Source organism: Metopolophium dirhodum, chromosome 1 (genome assembly GCF_019925205.1).
Source record: "Metopolophium dirhodum isolate CAU chromosome 1, ASM1992520v1, whole genome shotgun sequence".
Lineage (NCBI taxonomy): Eukaryota > Metazoa > Arthropoda > Insecta > Hemiptera > Aphididae > Metopolophium > Metopolophium dirhodum.
Genome location: NC_083560.1, coordinates 10,748,756 through 10,768,182, shown reverse-complemented (window position 1 = coordinate 10,768,182; position 19,427 = coordinate 10,748,756). Strand labels below are relative to the sequence as shown.

The following is a 19,427-nucleotide window of genomic DNA, read 5'->3' as shown; positions in this document are numbered from 1 at the left end:
TTTAACTAGAATTCAATGATAAAATATCATTGTATAAGAAAAACGATTCTGAGCGGTGACGGTTTGTCAGTCTCGATATTTTATATTGTTATTATTTATTATAGCCTGTTAGTTAATTAATATTTATTTTTATTAATATTTTATTTGTTTCTACGGTGATAAACAAAACGCAAGAAATTAAAATTCCATTTTTAGCAGTCTTTTGTAATTTGTTGATGGTTTTTCTCGTGGCATAATTAATATTACTCAGCGTTTGCGAAGATTAACATAGGCAAACATTGTGTTTACAACAATATGACATAATATTTAGAGGCAAGTGCCAACCCTGTAGGAAAAAAATAATATAGCCCTGCTTTAGAGTATAGAAAGTATAATTTTACTAAACCAATTTGACTTATATTAAATTAATCATTACAAATTACAATACCAATAAAATTATATTATATTTTATTTTCCTGTCAATTGCTTTTGAACTTGATATTCATTCCATAGCATATTTTAACTAATTTTATTTAATTTCTACAAAAAAAAAAAAATAAAAAGTGGGCAAGTGGCTGTCGCTCTGCTATACAGTAGATTACAAGTCAGTCACTATAACAAATGGTGTGAAATTTGTATTCAATGATATAATATCATTGTATAAGAAAAACGATTATGAGCGGAGAAAAGTTGGAAACTGAGTAAATCTGTAAACAGTTCGAAACAAGTCAACAATAAACATAGGTATTCAAAATTAAAATTCCACAACTGAAACAATTGCATAAAAGCAACAAAAAATTGATTTACAATACAAAAAAAATGAGTAAGTTGTCGAAATATGCAGCCCAAAAGTTCACAGTTCAAATCGTTATGGTCATGAAAAAATTATGTGCTCACTCAGCATATCATACTATCACCCAGAACAAATATGTAAAAGCATACAAATTTGCGCTCTAATCATAATAAAATGTAAATAAAAAACTTAAAACTTAAGTTAAAAAGTTTAAAGCAACATATTGATCATAACTCATAAGACTACTTTTAAAGTTCTGTGATATCCATAGATATAAAAACAGAATGTTCTCATTGTTTTAAATGCCTACAGTCATATCTTGTATTATATTCAAATTTATTTCTTCTTACTCACTTAAAATTTCTTATTTAGTATGTACAAAAAACTACTACAAGTATAACAATAAATTACAGCACATTAGTCATATATCTCTAAATTTTAAATTACAATTAAGCTATAAATACGACAAGTATGAAAACTATGATGGTATAACTAATAAAGATCATAAATACTTTTTCCTCAAACTATAAAATTTAAAAATAAAGTTTTCTTATAATTATAAGTAAGTCTTAGACATATAATTTTATTCAAAAAGATGATTCAGAGTGCAATTGAAGGTAATTGGTGTTTGCTTAGCCTTCTTCCAAAGAAGTTTGTCTTTTCTTGTTGAGAAGTAAATTCCATGAATGGGAACGTATTTGACGACCAGTAAACCTATAATTTACACATTCAATAAAATTTGATAGTTAATATTACTATGAACAATAAATGTACATACTTTGTATGTATGCATATGTAGGACACCACAAATTTATTAACAGCCTACATCTTTAATATAATATATCTTTTCACAGCTCATGCCAACTATTCTGAAAGGTGAAGCCAGGTTTGTCAAAAAATCTTGTACAATAGTTACAATATCACAAATTTAAAATTGGATACATGAGTGATAAACTTATATAAGTGTGTGTGAATTAGACATTATTAAGTATCTAAGGCTTTTCTGGGTGAATTAAAATCATCAACTGTAAGGTCTCCATATCCTTTATTCGTCTGTTCATTTTCTTCTAACTTATCGTCGGAAAAACACAATATTCTGAAAATGTCAAGTTTTAAAAAATATATAAACACAACAGAAATGCATGAATAATGTTAAATAAATTTTACTTCTTAGATAAGATTTACTAGTCGTGCTCAGAGCAGTACTACCAGTGTTGCTGTAGAAATGATTACCGCCATTATTTCCTTCTATTTTCGTTTTTTGGAAATCTATATTTGTGAACAAATTAGCATATTAGACTGACCCTATATTATTAAGAAATATAAACAGTACAACTAAAAATGAAAATGAAAATGAAGGTAATGTGGCAAAGCGATATATTGGATGTTTTATTAAAAAGAATACACTTATGAATGATGATATTGTTCTAAAACATATGATTACAACTCTATACGAATGTAGTCTGTTTTTCTGTTCAAATTTTAAATATCTAATCGAATAATTCAAAAGTCGGTGAATAATAAAATAATATTATGTTGTTATGGTTAAGTTAGGTTTTCACCACAATACAGGAAGTATATATCTACAGTCCCCTTGCTGCGGTTGGCGATACCAAATTCTTTATTAGTCTGTTCATTTTCTTCTAACTCATCGTTGGAGAAACACAATTTTCTGAAAATGTCAAATTGTATTAAATATATAAATACAACTGAAATTCATGAATTATGTTAAATTAATTTTACCTCTTGGATATAATTTATTAGTCGTGCTCAGAGTAGTACCAATGTGTCTGTGAATTACTAAAATGTATTTTACTTCTCTAGAAATTAGCCATCTATGCTGCATCTGAAGTAAAATCTGGGGAACGCCTATGCACAACAATCAGATCACCAGTGAGGAATTCTAAAATAATTTAAATTACAATTAAACTATAAATACGAAAAGTATGAAAATTATGATAGTATAATTAATAAAGATTTTAAATACTTTTTTCTCTTATTATAAAATTTAAAAATAAAGTTTTTTTATGATTATAAATAAGTCATTGGCAAATAATTTTTTTCACAAACATGATTTAGAGTGCAATTGAAGATAATTGGTGTTCACTTAGTCGTGCAAAATTTGCAAAATATGTGTGTAAACTCTAAAAACATTATGATAATAAAGTATGAGAGACAATGTTAATAGTAGGTATTTGGAAAGTAAATATTTAAATTTTTGAACAGAGTATTTTTAATTAAGATTTAATTTTACTATTAACGTTGAAATTTAGTAATAACAATTGCATGAAAACAACTGTTAAGTGTAAGTCATCTGCTAAACAACTTAACATAAACTATAGACCTGAAAGATATAAGTTATAAATAAATGTGATATTATATATAAAATAAACAATTCATATTAACCTGTATCAATAATTAAGGTGTACATCTTATTAGTTTGTATCTATATGAAAGTTTAGATGTTCATAATGTTTACATGATTTTACACTTCAATAGAACTTCCTAGCTCCTTGTATGTGGTACATCGTATATTTCAGTTTGGAAAATATAAGTATAATCCACTGAATGAACTAAAAACGATAATCTATTAAGTAACTTTCGGTTTCGGCAAACATTTAAAATTGGATACTTGAATGATATACTTACATAAGTGTATGTGAATTAGACATTATTAAGTATCTAAGGATTTTCTGGGTGAATTAAATTCATCAATTGTAACGTCTCCAAATTCTTTATTTGTCTTTTCATTTTCTTCAACCTCATCGTTGGATGATACGCTTTACCCTTGCAGACATTGTTCGGTTCTGGAGATAACACAGTCGTCTACCACCGCAGCGGCACAGCGCAGCACAACCAACACCGTCATTCGAAACACAATTTTCTGGAAATATCAAGTTGTAAAAAATATATAATTACCATGAATTATGTTAAATGATTTTACATGGATGCGATTTATTAGTCGTGCTCAGAGTGGTACCAATGTCGCTGTAAATTACTAAAATTTATTTTACTTCTCTATCTGAGACAAATGGTTTGGATTATGTTTTGAGAGCATTGTTTACAATCAGTCATTGAGAAATAATCCGCGAAATAATTCACTAGTGATTCAAATGTAGGTAAACAAAAAAATAATAATATTATAGTGGTGAGACATCATCCTGAATACTCTCTCCCGTGACGACTCTCCTGACGGACACACTTACCTGGCCGTCATGCACAACTCGCTTATTTGTGCAATATTTTGTCTGCTAACGACCGGCAACAAGTAGCGACGTCACGCTCCACCCTCGCTGACATTGTTCGGTTCTGTTGACAACACCGTCGTCTACCACCGCAGTACGAAAGACACCTTCATTTGAAACACAATTTTCTGAAAATTTCAATTTGTAAAAAATATATAAATACCTAATTCATGAATCATGTTAAATGATTTTACATAGATGCAATTTATTAGTCGTGCTCAGAGTATTTTTCTTCTCTATCCCAGAAAAACGGTTTGGATTATGTTTTGAGATCATTGATTACAATCAGTAATTGAGAAATAATCCGCAGATACAATGTCAGATAGAAATTGGGATAATCATTTAATTCAAACATGTTTAGACATTATTTCCTTCTATTTTCATTTTTTGGAAATCTATAGGTGTGAGCAAATTGGCAAATTAGACTGACACGATATTATTAAGATATATAATCAGTAAAACTAGAAAATAATACTTACAAATTAAAACCAACATAATGTGGCTAGGCGATACTTCGGATGTTTTACTAAAAACAATACACTTATGCATGGCGATTATGTAATAATATTTATGAATAGAACTATTAGAACTCTGCACTACTGTGGTCTGTATTTTTTTGTTCAAATTTCAAATAATTGCAATTCACGAGTGCTTCAAACGTCGGCAAACGAAAAATTAATAATGTTATGTTTTTATTGATTTGATAACAATTATTATTATCATAGTTAGTACATAGTGATAAGTCACAATGATTATCAATCGGAGGTACTTCTCGCCGGTCGGTGGCGGGCATTACATTTTACCGAAGACCGAAACTTCGTGAAGACGTGAACGCAGGTTACTGCCTGCTCAACGACCCGCGATTTAAGAGGTAACACGGGCGTTTTATCGTCTGATATATCAGTCTTATATAGCAAATTTACGCTCCGTGTGATACTTTTTTATTTTTTGTGTCTTTGTGCACGATACGTAGTCGAGATAACGCTTCGTTTTTCATCTTTTCCGGAATTATTACGTGAAATCGGTTTCGGTTTTTCGTGTAGGTGACAGTCAGACCCGTACTGAGCCATTTTTTTATCCTGAAGCAGAACTTAAGAAATGTGACCCCTGGGTTTTGGGATTGACACACCCACAGCTTTTAATATTATTAATACGATTCGGAATAATCTGAAAAGTTGCAATTAGGTTTCGAGGAACAAGAAATAACATTTTTAGCCACAAGTATATAATTTTTAATTATTTAATTACTATCTTCTTATACTATGGTAAACAAATAAATTTGATATATGCAAATTATTAGAATTATTCAAAATAATAGTTAATATGCTAGCGATTTATGTTTCTATAGAAAGTATGGCTATGCTTGACAATCTCTCCTTAACCATTGTAGATCTTAAGTATGTTTTTATCAATTTAAGTTTACTGAAACTCCTTTCACATGTTACGTCCCAACCGACGTCGATATATACCTCAACGCAGAAATGAAATACGTGATGTACTAGGTATGATGAATGTTTATTATCGTAGTACAAAATTACAATGTTATAATATATGGTGTAAAAGAGGGGTGTCACGACTCTTTAAGATAGAATTTAAACTGTGAGTGGTGTTACGACCTGACTCTGAATGTCCCTAACCGTCTGAAGAGCTCTTGTCCTGGGCTTCTATATAAATGATTGTGTCCTTTGGAGTGGGTGGTTGTAGTAGTGGCTAAGCTCAGTCATGAGACAGAGTCCGGCTCTCGAATTTGGTATGCTGGGTGACTCGCAATTGAATATAGTCCACAATTTAATATTTATGGTGCATACATTATTATTTATTTGTATAGATGTAATCATATAAAATAAGTAATAATTATTATAATAATATTAATAATAACAAAAAATTCAAATTTTATTTGATCAAACACTTCACAATATTATAGCCAATAGTCATACTATAACACATTATTGTTATGTTTACTTAAGAAACAATATCAAAGGTACAAAGTTCGGTCAGGAGACAGAGTTCGGGTCTCGTATTTGGTATGCTGGTCGACTCGTATCCTTCGTATGGGTATTGGCTTTCCAGGAAAGATACGTGTGACGACACCTTCTATAGTTCAATTGTTTTCTCTACGATTTTGAAACGACCTCCGCATGTTATACTATACTAATTGCCTTATTAGTTATAGTGTCAAATATTATTAGAAACGTGCGGCGCGCAGTACACAGTTAATATATGACTACTTAATACGTGGGTGCGTAGCACCTCCCTTCTAAAAAAATACTTTATGTTAAAAAGCTTAAACATAAATCTTTAACATTTCCATAGTATGTAGTTATTACAATAGTTTTACAATAGTGATACATTGGTTATAATACATTGATACATAAAATAGTGATAAATTGGTAATAAAATAGTGATACATTTGGTTAGTAATATAATAGTTATTAGATATTAGTACATTTTTTTTTTATATAAGTATATAGTTTCTTTTGTTTTACATTTTCTTCTTAGTCTAGTGTTAGTAAATGGTGGTCATATATGTGTGGTTAATATACGTATTCTGTTATTTCGGGCGAAATGAAAATAAAGTCATAACTCATAAAGATAACATAATAAATACTACCAATAACAAATTAGAAAATTATAATAATAATAATAATTCAATAATTGTAAAGTAATAAACGAGAAACGAGTAATCAATGAAGAAATACATTTTATATTGAATATATAATATAACGTTTACGTATCAGTATTATACAATAATTAATAATTTTTCTTAAGTTAATCATTTAATATTTTTACGCCCCCCAGCATCAGGCGCTCAAGGCAAATGCCTCGCTCGCCTCCGGTGGCAGTACTCTAAAATAAATTGCTGTACCAAGATACGTGCAATTTTCGTTGATTGTTTATAAAGGAATTTAAAACCATAACATTTTCAAGTTATTTTGATTCATGTTGAGCTGTTTATATAGACATATTTTTCTTAATGGTCGATAAAATTTTTTTCGCTCGGTCCAATAACTTGAGAATTTAATACGCCTACAACGTTCCTTGTAAGTTTTACTTGGTAGATAATAAAAAAAAGTCCAGCATAATTCCACAATAGATTTTTATGAGTGTCTGAAGTTGGAATTTTGACAAAATTCGTAAAAATCACGAAAATTTGAAAATTATTTTGAGTTAGAAATTCATACAAATATATACCTCTTTTTATTCGAAAATTGAATATATATATATATATATATATATACATACGATTCCAGAGATTCTACCCTTGACCAAAACAAAATATTTCACAGCTGTAACAACTTTCGTGCGTTACTAGGAATCGTGTTTTTAATTTATTATTAATTAAATTAAATTTTAGATTCTGAGTGAAACGGTGAATGTATTGATTTTACAATGATATGTAATTATTTTTCAATTTTTAATTTTTCGTTTTCTCATGTAACGATTTTTTTATTTTATTGTTATTCAAGAACGAATATCTGTAGATACATGAAAATTTTTGCTGAATGTTTATATTAGCATTTTCTATACATCATAAAATGTTGACAATTTTTTGACTCTTTTGGAGCTGTTTACAGACATTGTCAGTTTTCAATTTTATTAGTTTTTTTTCTATAAATATCAATAAAATTTAATTTGTTGAGTAAAAAAGCGTGAAAATTTAATGCAAGGCTCCTGATATATTGTTATGATAGCACAAAGAATAATAAAAACACATAGGCAATTTTTTTTTTAAAAGCATTTTAAGTTCAAATTTTGACAAAATTTAATAATTATTTTGTAGTTAAAAATGTATAAAATGTTCAACTTTTACAGCAAAGGATTGAAAATTTAAAACAAGATTCCATGTAAATAGGTTAAATATAAATTACATTATTCACAATAATATCATCAAATATAATTAGTAAATAGTAAATAGGCCGTCTGACCGTTATTTTCGCTCAGAATCATTTTTATTATACAATGATATTATATAATTGAATTCAAATTTAACACCATCTATTACAGTGACGCACTTGTGCAGCAGAGCGACATCCACTTAACCACCTTTTTTTTATTACTATTTCACAATAACTATAATATAAAAAATTAAAATGGCATCACTGAAGTAAATGCAAAAAAACCAATAAAAAATGTATTTCTTTAGAATCGGAATTACATGAAATAAATGTATGTATAAAAATTAGATTTCTTTATCTAATTTAGAAAAAATGCTTGCCAAGTCAGGGTTCGGCATGTAAACTTTCTTCATTTTTAATTTTTAGAAATTTATTAACAGATATCACACACAAGCGGTGTAACAATTTGAATACAGAAAAATGTCGATGTGAACAGCCCCACAAAAAACCATTTTCATTTTCATTTAGTAATATAGATCTCTTAAACCAGAAAACGGCTTTCATTGTTTGGGGTCTTGTTACATTCACATTGGTTAGGAGAAGTGCAGTAAGGATTTTCAGAATTTTATCTTTAATAATTATTTCATTAAAGAACAAAAAATTTTTTCTTTTTAAATTTAAGATTCCTCATAAGTTAAACAACTTTTCTCAAAAAAAAAAATGTTTTAAAGAAAGTCAAATTAAATTTTTATGAGCGTTTGAAATTTATATTTTTACAACATTTGATATTCTTTCAACGAGCAACATGCAAATGTGAGGAGTACAGTTGATCCAATTTTGTATTGTTAGCTTTAATATTAAAGTGATATGATATAATATTAAAATCAAAATTAAAGAGAAAAATATTTTTTAAGGAACCTTATAGAGAAGCACTAAGCACTTATTTGTATTTTATTTTTAAAACAAGTTATGGATATTTTAAGATATTAAGATATAATTATTTATTTATCAATTTGTTTTGACTAAAAAGGCTGAGGCCTTTCTATATTCAAATGGTTCTAGGTCACTTTGTACGGTCGAGTATTAAAAGTGCGAAACGCGGACACTTTGTACGGTCGGGTAAAAAGGTACATTGCAGAACGCGGACACTTTGTACTATTATATACATAAAGTATATATATTATAAATATAAGTTATATACCTAAGTAGTAAGTATATATAATATTATAAATTATAATGTAAATTATTAAAATAGAAAAACTAAAAATAAAAAGTAAATTGTTTCATCGTATATTAATAATGATCAAAATAATCAGACAATCAATAATATTATTATAAATCTTAATTGTATTATAATAATAGATATTAGTTTAAAGCAAATTAAAAATGTGTACAATATAAATATGTCATAATGACAAATAAAATATAATAACGAAAAAAATTAGAACTAAAAAAAATAAAACTACATGCATAGTACCTATAAAATGGAAATAATTCGTCAAAATTAACGATCTATAAAATATAAAATTTCCATTCTTTAATATTTAAAAAAATCTTTAAAAACTACATGTATAATATATGGAATTTAAAAATTCCATATTTGTTATTTCCTTTTTTTGATGTTTGTTACATAAATTTAATAGTTTATTATTGCCAGCAGTATAGGATTTTTGTCTCTTATGAAGTCTATTGCCACATTCATTCAATTGTATTGCTCGCAAAACCGTCCAAAAACTTGGATTTGTTGTTCCTACTAATTTATTGAACGAACTATTCCACCCTTCACTAAAATTATTAGTTCGATGAGAATTAGACATAGTTTGACGCCTTACATTCCAAATAGAAGGAGGGTACCGTGCGTTATTGTTATTAACACTAATATAAGTTCTATCAAAGTATGAAATAAGAGGTAGTAATTCTTGAGAAAATGTTGTATACATATGACTAATTTCGACCAAAATGTCGTCAATAGGTAAAAACGCCAATGAAGTCATCACTCTACATTCTTTGGAAATCCGTTCATTTTCTTTATACAATTTTGCTAATCCAAGTTGCTGAATTTGTCGTCATACAGACTGGCATAAATGAGAAAAGCAACCTTGAATCTGGACGTCATTAAAAACTCGATTTATTACGTTTATTACACCTAATTCAAAATCTATAATAATTCGCTCAGGTTTAAGGAGAGTTGCGTTTCGTACAGATTTTATAATGAGATTTAACAACATTTCATGATACGTATTTTCTAATTTATCTGGAAGAAAAGCATAAACACACGTCCTAACATTTCCTTCAAATTCTGCTCGTATAATGTATAATTGAGCGAATATACTGGAACATTTAAATGTGCCATCCATGAACCACATATTTGATGAAGATAAAAAAGAAAGACCTCCATTTGCAGCGAAAATTAAAATTCTATGCTCATTTCCATTGTCATAAATTAAAAAATCTATATTTATAATATATATATATACTTTATGTATATAATAGTACAAAGTGTCCGCGTTCTGCAATGTACATTTTTACCCGACCGTACAAAGTGTCCGCGTTATACATTTTGAACAATGGACCGTACAAAGTGACCGTTTACCTATTCAAATATATGTCCAATCACACAATTATAGATATTATACAATGTGCCCATGAACTGGTGAGTACGAGAGTTGAAAGCACAATAAAATAGCTTTAAAATAAAAACCTATCAACAATATTCTCACCCTTAAGTTTCATTACCTAACCTATGAAACTATTTTTTTTTTTAAATCACACGATATGTAAGCGAAACAGTTGTTACGTCCCAACCGACGTCGATATATACATCAACGCAGAAATGAAATACGTGATGTACTATGTTTTGATGAATGTTTATTAACCAAGTACAAAATTACAATGTTATAATTTATGGTGTAGAAGAGTGGAGTTACGACTCTATTATAGAATTTAAACTGTGAGTGGTGTTACGGCCTGACTCTGAATGTCCCTAAACCGTCTAATGGTTAGCTCAACCCATACTGTATAACCGAAATTTTATGAAAAATGATTCTGAGCGAAAACGGTCAGTCAGCCTATAATATTAGTATATTACTAAGTATATTTGATATGATATTTAGATGAACAAAGTAATTTATATATATGACCAATTTACGTGGAATCTTGTTTTAAAATTTCAATCCTTAGCTATAAAAGTAGGTAATTATTAAATTTGATAAATGTTGTCAACATTTGAACTTTAAATGCTTATAAAAAAAAATTGTGCATATGTATTTTTAATGTTGTTCAACTGCTATTGTTCCTTAACTCGACAAATAAAATTGTATTAATAATCATGGAAAAAAAACTAAAAAAATTGAAAACTGACAATGTTCGTAAACAGCTCTAAAAGAGTCAAATTATTATCATTATAATATAAGAATATCTAAGTATTTTTACTGTCCTAAAAGGTAATGACAGACACAAAAAAAAAACAAACATCATTGTAAAATCAATACATTCATCGCCCCGCGTTCTATTCGTTTTTGAATTAGAACAAAATAAGAAAATCGATACATGAGAAATCGAGTGAATATATCCAATGTTGTAAAAATTTTAATTTCAAACGCTAATAAAAAAATAATTTGACATTCTTATAAATATTTTTATTTTAATAAATCTAGATAACCTTATAAAAAATCTTGTATTACATTTGAAAATCTTAGATTTAAAAATAAAAATTTTTAGAAATTTCATATTCAAAATAATTTTCACATTTTCTTGATTTTTACGCTTTTTGTCAAAATTTGAACTTTAAATGCTTATAAAAGAAAAATTGTGACTATGGATTTTTAATATCTTTCAAATGTCATTGTAACAATACATTAAGAGCCTTGTAATAAATTTTTTATTCGACAAATAAAATTTTATCGACATTCATAAAAAAAAAAACCAAAAAAAGCTGGAAACTAAGTTATTTTTTATTCGAAAATATATACGATTCTAATTTCCAGTTTTTCTACACTCAACCCAAATAAAATATTTAAGAGCTGTAACTACTGTCATGGATTACTAGGAATGGTGTTTTTAATTTTTAATCAATTTAATTACGTTTTTTTTTTTTATTACTATTTCGCAATAAGCATATTCAAAATGAAAGTGCCACAACTGAAATAATTGCAGAACACCAATAAAAAATTGATTTATTTAGAATAAGAATAACATGAAACAAATGTATGTATAAAAATTACGTCGACGTCTATGTTGTGTATTGTCCAATGACGAATATTATTTCGTATTGACTTCTGGAATATATTGATATTGATGACATATTGTTTAGTAATATAGTATTTAGATTATAGACTATAAAAAAAAGGTTAGGTTAGGTTAGGTTAGGTTAACCTAACCTAACCTTTTTTTTTATAGTCATTATAGTATTTAATTTTTCAACATGCCCGGGCATCGTTGTATTGTTCCGGCGTGTACTTCGGGATATGACTCTTGCACTCAAAAACGCCACTTTTTTAGTGTCCCTAAAGATACAATCAGACTTGCTCAATGGACAAAAGCTATACCCAGGAAGGAATTTGTAATCAAACCGAAACAATTGGTTTGTGAACTACACTTCAGAGAATCAGACATAATACGTAAAAAAATTATGACGGATAAAAACGGGAAAAGTACTTGCAGAGGTTTGTAAATTTGTAATTAAAAATGATCTTTTTTTTTTTTATTAGCTATTAGTATATAACTGATAAAAAAAAAATGATCTTATACTTATTTATTAATTTAACTCTATAACTAAATACTAATGAGTATCAGGATTCAACTTTTGTGATTGATTTAGATCTTTAAATATTCTTATAACCAATCAATTACCTATTGCTTAATATAGTATTAAAAATAACCTAGGATTTTTAATGCATATTATTTATTGCTTGTGGAAATAAATTGTATTGTTAAATTTAACTATTATAAGAGTTTTATTTATTTTTATTTTATTTTAACCTATCTAGGTACCTATTTTAATTTAAAATAAATATTTAATTATTGCAATTTTAATTTGTGGTAGGCTTTGTATCAAATACCTAGATTACAAAAAGGAGCAGTCTCTTCTATATTTCCAAACTTTATTTTAATTTCTACTCAAGTACTTATGGAAGTGGGAAGTTAACTGATAGTTAAAATCTTGAATTTTTTTTCTGTATTGAAACCTATTAAAGCTTGATTACTGCTTGTAACCACTATTTACTTTTGGATTGTGAGTATTGAATTTACAATGTGTGTTTTTAAAATTTTTAACATTCAGGTCTTACAATTTACTCTGAAGTGGTTGGATGATTGGGAACAACGAGTTGTTGATAAACTCATAAAGCCTGTACACTTTCTAACAAGCAACACAGCTGGCAAAATATACCAAGATTCAGCAGAAGTAAGAAAACCGCTCAGAGAAAACCGCTCAGAATCTAAAATATTTAATTGTTACAATTTATATTTTTAGAGATTCTTTGGTACAGTTCGCCAGGCAGGTGGTGCTAACGATCATCCAGCTACAACAACATTTTTGAAACTGTATAAACTGTTATCAGTGTATAGTGTATTTTTAAATATCACTGGATATTTATGCAAGCAAGTTTTACGCTACAGTAAATGTGCAGTTTGTCGTTCAGCAATAATACAGTCTAATGTTTCATTTGAACCAGTTGCTCGTCTTACAAACATGAAATCTAGAGGATTTTTATTACACCCAAACAAATATTTTTTTAATTTTATTTGTAAAATAGAAAATTTATTTTGTAAATATTTTATGATGGCTGATGTGTGTGAATTAATCTTAGCAGATTTGTTGGAGAATAATACTTTATATTTCCCTTGCTTTGAACACAGCGAACAAATAATTGCATTTAGTATTAGATATTATATTAATATGAGGATGAGGCAGTTTTCTTACATGCACAACTCGGATGTAAAGAATTAAAGAAAGATAATATGACTAAAAGAAAAGTAGTAAAATTTACAAAAACTTAGCAATGTACCATGTTATGATTTTGATGTCGTGTTTTTTTTTTTTTTTTTAATTAATGTGTATATTATAATTAATTTGATCAAAAAAGTTAATTTTTTATTATTTGTTTTAATATTTTTCTTTTTAATCTCAAGGCTCTAACAAAATTAATACTTTATTGTATACAAACCTAATAGTAATAACTAATAAATTATAATTGACAATATAACTATAACAATTAATATTAAGTAATTATAGAATTTTTCAGACTTGGGTAAAACAGTTTTTAAAAGTATTTCAAGTACATATTCCAAATAATTAAAAAAAAGTGATAATAATATTCCTAAGTATTCTAAATATTTTTCGGATACTTTTTTTAGTAGATTTAGATCTCAATAGCAAAAATAATTTTTTTTTAATTCTGTGTTTAAAAATGAACATTATTATAATCTTGATAATACACACCTATATGGCTAACTATTAGTTATAAATTATATTCATGTTCGACCGTGGAACGGGGTCGCCGCCAAAATCCTGGACGCTCTAAGTCGCGCGAGATGTCGAAGCTCCGCGCGACGCGTTCCCCCTCTGGAGTTACCGCGCCGCGGTCAACGGCCGACGAGCGGGCCATCGGCCGTCGCGAACTTTGTGGCGTTTGTCTTTTTCCAACGGCTGAACGTAGAGCAACGTCCGCGCTATCGTTCCCGTGTGTCGTAAAACCTCGTGTGAACGCAAGGTGCAAGTGTGCCCGAGCTGTTATCAGCGGCCACGATCGATACCTAGTACCTATTACTGAAGTACGTTTTCGCTTTATTATCGTTGTCGCAATACGTATCTATTTACATCGAGTAAAATAAAAATTCGCGTGTGACCACGCCTGTTTGTCCGTCGGGTCCGTCGTGATTGACGTCCGACGTCAAGCTCACATCGAGCTTCCGCTCGCGTCTATTAACGCCGTGCGCGTGTTTTGTTACCCTCCGCGTGATCGAGAGTGTTTGCCACGGAAAAGTACGTGAATATTATACTAATTTCGCGTTCGCGCTACTCGCGTGGAACCACGGGCCATCATCGTCAAGCGATTAGCGGAAGATTTGTCCGCCGTCGCCGTTCCGGCGAGGGACCGATATTGGTCGGCACCACGGATCGCCGCAGTCGCCGAGCCACGTAGCCGCCGAGCGGCTGGGGGTCCGCGATACTCATGTCGGGGGTCCACGGCAGCCTTAACACATAACATACGTCAATAAGTGACATGAATGCATTATTACAATATTGTTGGATTATTATTATTTTTTTTTCATAATAAATATAATAATACCTATGTAGATTCTACACCAAATAATTGTATTATTAATGTTTATTAAGTATAATCAGTTTTTCGACGAAATTTATTAATACGAAATTTACATGCGTACTGCACTGTAGTCCCGACAGTCTTATATTTACTGCCACTAAGTGCAGATGATCGATCGTACTCAATTATGGTTTTATATTACCCATTTTTATAAAAAAAATAATCGTAATAAAATAATTATAAATGTGCATGTTTTGTTATGTCTACTTATGTAATTTGTTATATAAAATAATTATTATAATTTTGGTTATGATAACACGAGGTGTTTTGTAAAAAAAAGGTATTCGAAAAAAAATTGGTAAGGGGTTCCGCGATTTCTAGAAATCTTTCATCAGGGGTCCGTGATCTACAAAAGATTAAGCTGATCTAGATAAATTTGTCTCTATACAAAAGAATAAAATACACTTTTTACTGTCAATTTATTTATTTTTTTTTGATAATTAATACTTTATATTTGAATTGTCGTCGTCTCAGTAAAAAAATCGGATTTCCATAATAATAGTATATACCCATTGTTTATTATTGATATTTTCGTTAGGGGCCCAGCTTAGTGCTCAAATATGCCTACATTTCATTGTTATCTTGTGTTGGTGACTCGTCAACAGTAAATTAGTGGAAAAATGATTATAATGATTTAATTTATAACTTATTTTTGGGTAGAGTAAGCTATATACCTACCGCGTATTTAATTGTGTTTTCCTATTTCCGACGTGTGTTGTACCGATACGGGTCAACTGTGTCAACCAAATGCAATGGGCTTGAATTTTTAATTTAATTAAGTAATCGAAGCAATATAAATCTTTATATAATTATTATTTATCAGTTAGGTTAGGTTTACATACTACTTTACATAATAACAATAATAATTATAATTATTGTATATCTACTAAAAACGATTTAAATGCATACCTACTAAAACTGTTGTAAAGGTTCATAATAATTAATGTTTACTATGACGAGTTGCTTAAAATAGTTTTTTGTTGATATTTATACCTAATTTTGAAAATGTTTTTTCAGTTATACCTTAGTCAGGTATTGATTAAGAGGACGTCGCACCCGCCTGTGTTGTCTCCGTCTTACACACGTACGTTATAGCAAATTTTCGTTCGCTAGTTTCAATAGGCTGCTGTTATTTTTGATTTTAGACTTTTTAGGGTGAATTGACCTATTATCAAACTTTTAGGTAACAACATTGTCCGTGCCCTCTCATTGGTTTTTTACGATATTTTAATTTTTAAGTGAGTTATGAGCATTTTCAAACATTGATATTGTACATACTGATAATTCATTTTAAAATTAAAATATCGCAAAAAACCAACGAGAGGGCACAGATAATGTTGTTACATAAAAGTTTGATAATAGTTCAATTCGCTCTAAAATCAAAAATGACAGCACCCTATCGAAACTAGCGAACGAAAATATGCCATGTCGTATACGTGTGAAAGACGGAGAAGACACAAGCGGGTGCGACGTCCTTTTAATAATAATGTTCACTGCTAATATTATTTTAAACATATAGCCGGTGTTTATATAATATTGAAGTCCTAAGTAGTATCTAAGCTGTACTCTCAAAAGTTAGATTTTATAGTAGGTATTAAAATAAAAAACATCTTTTTTTATCTATATAAAGAAGTACTTATATATCTAATCCCAACACTGCAGTTAGAGCGAATTGAGGGTGTTTGGTCATCCACAGATGGAGTTTTTAATTGTCCTTAATTTAGTGATTTTTCGAGCCAGTAAGTTTGCCATTTAATTTTAATTATTAGATTCTGAGCGAAGCGATGAATGTATTGATTTTACAATAATGTGTGTTTTTTTTTTTATTTTTGTGTCTGTCATCACCTTTTAGGACAGTAAAAATGCTTGGATTTTCTTCAACAGTAACTTTTCTGATAGGAAAGTGAATCTAGTTGGTACTTTGGTCAAAAGTAAAAATTTCCCAGTAGTTTTCAAAAGCGACGTGAAAAACAAAAGAAAAATTAAGGAAAAACGGGAATTTTTACGCAAAATCTGTTTTCGAGAAAATCGATTTTGGTTTTTGGTGTAACTCTAAAACAAATCACCGTAGGAACATGAAATTTTGACTGAATGTTTATAATTGCATTTCCTATACACCATAACATTTTCCAAATATTTTGACTTCTTGAGCTGTTTACGGACATTGTCAGTTTTCAATTTTTTTAGTTTTTTTTTCTATAAATATCATTAAAATTTTATTTGATGGGTGAAAAGCGTGGAATTTTAATATAAGGCTCCTGATATATCGTTCTAATAGCAGTTGAAAAATATTAAAAATACATAGGCACAATTTTTTTTTTATAAGCATTTAAATTTCAAATTTTGACAACATTTATCAAATTTATAATTTATAAATTATTTTGTAGGTAGTTAAAAATGTATAAAATGTTTAACTTTTATGGCTAAGTATTGAAAATTTAAAACAAGGCTCCACGTAAATAGGTTATATATAAATTACTTTATTCACAATAATATCATCAAATATACTTGGTAATATCATAGGCTGACTGACCGTTTTCGCTCAGAATCGTTTTTCTTATACAATGATATTAACACCATCCATTAAAGTGACCCACTTGTAACCTACTGCACAGCACAGCACAAGACCATTGGACATACAAAGGGTAAACAAATATGGAATGATAATATTACACTGCGTACAGACATTTTCTATAGCATAATATAATATAATTAGTAGGTATATATCAGTTGTTGCCGCCGCAACAGTTTAAATATTATAGATTAGGTAATTAAGAAAAATCGGTCACGGGAGGAACAGCTGGTCTCACACATATCACTATTCGTATTGTTTATTTTTGTTTTAGTCGTTATTGAATTTGTAGGTGTATCGTGTGAGTTATATAATATGTAGATTACACCGCGTTATCGTACGCCGCCGCCGTGCGTCTGCTGGAATATATTAGCACGGCCGCCGATTATATTGTTGTTCTGTACCGTAAGCCGTAGAGTCAGGACCATATTATTATTCATTATATTGAAGTATTAAACAGTTTTTTGTATGTGATTATTACTTATTAGCAAAAAGTGCTTAAGTGTGTTTTATATTTATTATTTGTGAGCCATAAGGGCTAAGTCTAATTTATTTTATATATTGTTTTTTTTTTACGTGTACCTAAAATCACATATATATATATGTTGCATATACATATATTATACTTTGCTGTGCAATACTCGTGGGTTGTCAACCGTGTCACCGTGATATCCTTTTGTATTATATTTTTATCGTTAATTATTATTACTAGATGTAGGACCAGCTGGCCAGTCTGAGCTCCACAAAACTGTGAGTTATTATTGTTATTTTTGTTATTATTATTATTATTGAGCCAGAAGGGCTACATATCGTATTTATTGTTGTGCCAGAAGGGCCATACATTATTATTATATTTATTATTGTGCCAGAAGGGCCATACGTTATTAATTATACTTTGTTGGGCCAAAAGGGCCATATCCTAACATATTAATATTGTAATTTTATTCGTCTATAAGAGACGTACTTATATATATTTAATATTGTTTGTATTCGTCTATAAGAGACATTTACTTATATATCATATATATATATATATATTAATTAATATTGTTTATTCTGTTTGGTCATAAGGGCTGTGTTATTCATTATATTATATTTTATTACCATTCAAATCATTTTTGTTACCATTATTTCAACTTAGTTACCTTCTTGTGATTTTTTAATTATTGTAAACACACCACATATATACACACAAATACACAAATACACATTTAACACAACACGCACTACATAGCTCAACAGTATTTGCCCGGCAATCCCGACCACTATTGTTTGAGCTATTACCCCATTACACACCCAGCTACTTCTCCACACTTTTAAGACCTAGGTGTTAGTGGGGCACAATATAAATTGGTGACCGAGTGCGCGTATTATTACTATACGCTCCCGGCCCGTACATTTTGGTGACCTCGACGTGATCTTTTGCTATTATTCTTGTTGTGTTTTATTATTTGTGAGTTTTAGAGTCGAACTTGCACTAGTTTGTTTTAATTATTTTGTTTAGTTATCGGATCTACGTTACATCAGTTGCAATCGAATTTTATTATTATTATCAATTATACTTGTAATTTCTATAATAATGATTTTAAAAAAAATAATCATTTATAATGGGGTTAGATGAAATTATGCAAGCTCAGGTTAAGGAGCTTAGTAAAAAGCGTGGTATTATTAAGG

The 19,427-nt window shown here is 29.1% G+C and overlaps 1 long non-coding RNA gene across 1 annotated transcript; it reads right to left on the bottom strand.

Annotated features, from left to right (window-relative positions):
- Positions 1-1,659: 1,659 nt before the first annotated feature.
- LOC132936976 (uncharacterized) lies at positions 1,660-4,670 on the bottom strand. Its single transcript, XR_009663566.1, has 9 exons — positions 4,497-4,670; positions 4,212-4,412; positions 3,979-4,145; positions 3,422-3,656; positions 3,179-3,345; positions 2,516-2,675; positions 2,335-2,444; positions 1,940-2,041; positions 1,660-1,868 (listed from the first exon to the last, which is right to left on the bottom strand). It is a non-coding gene; the product is annotated as an uncharacterized LOC132936976 (long non-coding RNA).
- Positions 4,671-19,427: the final 14,757 nt, after the last annotated feature.